Source organism: Argopecten irradians, chromosome 5, assembly GCF_041381155.1.
Source record: "Argopecten irradians isolate NY chromosome 5, Ai_NY, whole genome shotgun sequence".
NCBI classification, from domain to species: domain Eukaryota; kingdom Metazoa; phylum Mollusca; class Bivalvia; order Pectinida; family Pectinidae; genus Argopecten; species Argopecten irradians.
In genome coordinates, this window is record NC_091138.1 from 43,843,279 (window position 1) to 43,849,587 (window position 6,309).

A 6,309-nucleotide genomic window follows, 5' to 3' on the forward strand; every position below is an offset into this window, starting at 1 on the left:
AACTTACATGAGATGCCAAAGATAAACTATGACAAAAATTGGTAAAACTGCAGTCTTTGATAAAAACTTGGAAAAGAAGATCACTTACTTAGGACGAATTCAGATAATCAAATCCTTACTTATTTCACAATTTAATCATTTGTTTATGGCATTGCCAAATCCTGTTGAATCATTTATCTCAAAACTGAATACCACTATCTTTGAATTTTTACGGAACAGCAAGGTTGATAAAGTTAAAAGGGAAGTTGATTATTACAGATTTTTTAAATGGTGGCCTGAAAATGATTACTTTGAAAGCTTACTTGTGTTCTTTAAAACTTGGTTGGATTCGAAGATTTTTTCAAAGCTAAACAGCTAAATGGCAAATTGTTTTTAAGAGTTCGGGAAATGTAGATATTTAAGTAAATGGTGGAAATGAATATTTACAAATTTGCCATAAAAAATGTCTAATAAATTTTTGATTGAAGTTTTTTTAAAGCATGGAATACACTGATCACGATGAATGATTAGAAGACCGCTACAGAGGTATATATTCTGAAAACCCCTATTTGATTTAATAAAAATATAACTCTTGATAAGAGGTTATAAGAATAAGATGTTATTACAATTAATGATCAATTAAGAGACCATTAAGAGACAGTACTACAAAGAGTTTTTACACTCTCAATGAGTTTCTTCACAGGTACAATGTAAATACCAACTTTCTTCATTATCACAGTATCATATCGGCTGTTAAAAAGTTCTTATCATCGGCTGTAATTCCTCAATCAAAACTTCAGTATCCATTTGTACCAATTAGTGTTGAAAGGAAAGAAAAGGTACTAAAGATTTTTATGATATTTTAAAACATAACGAAGCTGTGCCTTCTGGTATAGTTAAGTGGAACAAAGACTTTGATCTTGATGATGCAACTTGGTCGCAAATTTACCAAATTCCATTCCATATTTCTTAGAACACAAAGTTACAGTGGCTACAGTTCAGAATAAATCACCACATCTTAACAACAAACACTTTTCTTTTTAAAGCACATCTTTCTGTTTCTCCTTATTGTATTTTATGTAATACTAAAAATCAAACAATAACTCATATTCTATGGGAGTGTAAAGAAGTACAAAATCTTTTAGATTGTTTTACAGCTCTACTTGATGTTTTATTCATTTCTTTTGGTTTCAATAAACAAACTTTCATTTTTGGTCTACATTCCTCCAACTCCATTTCCTTCAAAGCTGATAATGAAATTCTGCTAGTTATAAAACAGTATGGGTATAGAATGAGATGCCTCCATAAGTCTCTTAGTACTAATGGTCTTGTCAATTCTTTAAAAGGTTATTATAATACTCAGCAATATATAACTTACAGCCAAGGAGAAAGAGCAAAAATGAAATTTAAGAAAGACTGGAAAAAATAGCTAAACATTAACCTTTTATTTGTACTCTTCACCCTGAAATATTCACATATTTTTTATTATTATTATTATTATCTTTTCTTTTTTCTTTTTGCCGATATAATTTCCTGTTTCTTTGATATTTTTTGTTTGTTTGTTTGATTAATTAACGTCCTATTAACAGCTATGGTCATGTAAGGACGGCCTCCCATGTATGCGGTGTATTACGTGTATGTTATGCGAGGTGCGTGTTTTGGGAGACTGCGATATATTCATGTTGTCTTCTTGTATAGTGGAACTGTTGCCCTTTTTATAGTGCTATATCACTGAAGCATGCCGCCGAAGACACCAAGCAACACACCCCACCCGGTCACATTATACTATCTTCGCTTACTGTACGTGCTACTCTAAATACCATCTCTCTGTCTACTCGTCCCCCTTATCTATCTTATTTTTCCTCTCTCTCTTTCCTTTCTTTTTGTTTTTCTTCGGTTATTTTTTGTTTATCGTCTCTCTCTGTGTGTATTTGATTGTATAAGGTGTTTATCGTCTCTCTCTGTGTGTATTTGATTGTATAAGGTGTATGTGAAGAATGAAACGGTCCTTGTTTGTCATGTCAAATGTGTTACAAAATTAAAAAAAAAAAAAAAAAAAAAAAATGTTCTTGCAACGATTGTCACTCCTGTTTCAACCCCTTTGTATATGGATCACGTACTTAAATGACTTGTGACAAACCCGAACGAAATTATAGGTATTTCCAAACCAAACAGCTGGGAATCAAAGATTCAGTTTACGCAGTCATATTGACAATTGCCAAGTCAACAATTATGGTACCAGTCAGTTTAATGTGACCGGGTGGGGTGTGTTGCTTGGTGTCTTCGACGGCATTCTCCATTGATATAGCACTATAAAAAGGGCAATATTCATTTTTACAAGAAGACACAACATAAATAAACCGCAGTCTCCCAAACCACACACCTTGCACAACATACACGCAACGCCCTGCATACATGGGAGGTCATCCTGACATGACCATAGCTGTAAATAGAACGTCAATTAATCAAACAAACAAACCATATTTATGCTAACTATAGAATTGATTAAACGGACATGAACCTAGTGACAAGGTACTTATATATAACCACTAAATATTGCAATAAGGAACTACAAAGTAAACTCTATGAAGTATAGAAGTACGAGCAATAGATAAAAGATATAAAATGTACACTAAGGCTCAATACACTATTCTAGACTGATATAAACCCCATATTAAAACTAATGATATTATAAACGTAGTACAAATCCCAGTTCATCCACATTATTCTAAGAGTTGCCTCCCTTTACCTAAACATACCAGACAGCTATACGTTTTTCAATAAGCCTTACCCTATAAAATCCGTTAGCAATTGATTTCCAATTTCCCAATACTTTAGCTTTTTTTATTACATTTATGTCCTAAAAAGACAAATCCCTCCCTTGGCATCTCCTCACTTTTGACCTTGAGTTGAGCGTTCGCCCCTGTGAGGAAGGCTCTGGGTTCTTACCCTTGGCCGAGACAGATTGAAGGCTATAATAGTGGTAGTTTCTGTTCCTGCTTAGCGCTCATCGAACAGGGAGTGGAACGACTGGTTCGCCCGTTGTCAGTTTAATGTAACCGGCTGGGGTGTGTTGCTTGGTGTCTTCGGCGGCATACTTTAGTGATATAGCACTTTAAAAAGGGCAACCATTCCACATATACAAGACATAAGTCTCCCAAAACACGCACTTCACACACGCAACATACTGCATACATGGGATGCCGTCCTTACATGCCTCTGGCTGTTAATGGGACGTTAAAATAATCAAACAAACAAACAAGTATGTCACAGAAGACACCAAGCAACACACTACACCCGGTCACATTCTGACAGCTGGCAAACCAGACGTCCCACTCCAGGTATTCTGAGCGCTAAGCAGTAGCACAAACTACCACTTTTAAAGACTATATGTCTTGGTCAGGAGATAGAACTTAGAGACAAAGACCAAAAGTGAGTCGGTGTCAAGGGAGACGTTAGGAAGCATAAAGTCAATTATGACTAAGAGAAAATATAAGATACTAAATAAAGTCGCCTTTTTACGATAACGCAATATTCCAGCAATCTCCCCCCTACACCTATCCAATATAGTACAACTAAGCAACGCACAAGATCGTTGGGAAACAACCAATGATCGCAACGTAATACCCGTGGAACTTACAAAAGTCCTACAATCTCCATTGACACTTGTATGAGAAATAAGTATTTAAAAAATTACATGTATTGTATATCAACTGCACTCACAACTCTTCTACCGACATTTTCTCTGATCCGTAATTCAATATTTTCAATACACTCCGTACATCCAACGATCCCATATTCAAATACTTCAATACACATTGGATACACACACTCAAATGACCCCGAGACAATTAAAAAGGTAACAAAAGGGAGGTCGCTACAGTGAAAGCTCTGTGCAACTATCATAACTCTAGAATTTGAGATTCTTAAAAAAAATGATATTGCCGTTTATTATAACAATGCACATATAAAAATTGACAGAAAAGCAAAAATACACTTTTGACATTGTAAAGTTTTGAATAAACAGCAGGAAGGATAACTGTTGTTTGCTTGGTTCTGGTAGGTGGTTAGCAAACTGAGAAAATAGTTGTTAAGCGTTCAGCATCATAAGTCGGAAGAAAACCTTTACAGTCTAATTTCTGATTCTATGATCAAATTGATAGTACAGCTATCTTTTTTTACAAGGTGTAGTACATCTGCGGTTGATCAATCATGAATAATTAAAAGTGCTGCCGTCCTAACCTTAGATATCATTGTTGACTCGTAGATTGTTGTGTTGTTTCTAAATTTTGGCAAAAAATACAAAAAATTGTACATTTTTTGTTGCCACAAGTTCAGTACATATTTCTGTCACCAAATAACCATGCCATTATGTTTCCTAGTGTTTAGCATGTAGTAGTGGCATGGGTTTGACAGGGTTCACTTTTCATTTTCACCAAGTATGACAAATTTTGAAATATTAGTACAGATTAGAATAGATCGGAACAGTTCGGAGATTAACGAGCTATTTTGAACTTGTACACGTTAAAAATTAACATTTAAATTTAATTGATCGATACTTTTGCGAATACGAACTTTACAAAAGTCGGTAAATATGGAAAGTTTAAAACTAAGAGAGGCTTAGAAAATATGGCGAACACTTTAAATATATTTTCTATGCTAAAAATACAGGCACAGACCATACAACTTTAATAGGACGTAAATAAAATAAATCAACCTAATTAAGGGGGGGGGGTGGCTCTATATGATCATGCTTCTTTTTATAGTGCTACTTTACTGAAACATACTGCCAAAAATAACAAACAAAGCACCCCACCAAATTACATTATGATGACAACGCTCATTTTAGAGATATATTGAATATTCAAATTGAAAACAATATCTTAATTACATATGCATATTGAGGTTAAACATGGTTATTTCAAAACTTAATTCATTACATATTTTAATATAAAAAGGGTGAAGTTGTTTCCAAACCTTCATATTCAAACCGGGAGTGTTACATGCCCACAAACCGCCCATCCCATTCGCTTGTACTCTTTAAGAAGTGACTGCTGCTTTTAATGTGAATAACGATTAATGAAAACATCGACCATTTCAGGCTGCTTTCGTAACCTTTTAAACTTTTCCTTATGTTACTAATGCTGACGTAAAATCACAATATCTCAGAGCTTTTAAAGAAGTAAATACAAAAGCATTTCGAAACTTCCTTCTTATAGAACAGTTAAATGGATATTACTGATCGCATTCTAAGCCATAAAGATGTGAGAGATGGTTGAGACATGGAAATAAGACGTGAAGGCAAAGTATGTGGTAGTCTTACGCACACAGCGACGGAAATGTACGACCCATAAACAGCGATACCCGGCTATAAACACCGACTTGTCCATTAAGATCACACCGTTAACGTGAGTGGTGTAAATTGAGGCAAACAGTTAGTACGCTTTTATTTATGCCTTTAATGTATCTGTGTATAGCTGTCTTGTTATCCACGTATATGATACTTGGACTTCAATAACCGAACTGCAATATTGACAATTCGGCGTGCAAATTAAAATCATTTTAGCAAACAGCAATTAAAGAAGAAACGCCGTTCCCACTCGAGGTCTCTTCAACGGTTGGTCTGTCAGGCGGCGTTGATGAATTGGTTGGTGGTCACACATTTCTCTGTCCTTGAGTGTAAATTCATATTTCTAGCACTACTCCTCGCTGCTGTAACGTAATTGTATTAAGTCTTCGTTTTCTGTAATTGTTCATTTGAAAGTACAGCTAGGAATCGGTTTGACATGATTTGAAACACGATGGTATAGTCGTGTGGTCAGTCAGGAGTATCCCACTTTCGTGGACGTGCAATTAATGCCACATATTAGAAATTTTAGTAAGAAGGTGAAATTTCTTATATGGATGTTTATGTATAAATGTATATATAATACATAAAAAAGAAAACTAATGTTATTTATTGCCAGGATTTGTTTGTTTGTTTACTTTTGCTGCGCAATATATATATATGTAAAACAACTTTGTGGAATTTTCAAACATACTGTAATATATATTACTTGATAATTGATTTTGTTGAATTTTAAAACATAGTATCGATTAATTCTACAATTCTTATTGAACCTCGAAGATTTGAAAGGGCATGAGTCCCCGCCGCATGACTAAGAAGATAATTCTATAGATACATCACAACGTATGTCAATTGTTCATGTGTTTCCTTCACATGTGGCATCCGTGGTGATAGCCATTAAATCCAGGATAACAGTTTTACTAACGTGACGATAATTCTCTCAAGGTATACACGATACGTTAGTACATCAGGACGTAAAGCTG

General features: G+C 34.7%; 1 pseudogene; it reads left to right on the forward strand.

Moving 5' to 3' along the window:
• Positions 1-281: 281 nt before the first annotated feature.
• Positions 282-1,408, forward strand: LOC138324592 (uncharacterized; annotated as a pseudogene).
• The last annotated feature ends 4,901 nt before the right edge of the window (positions 1,409-6,309 follow it).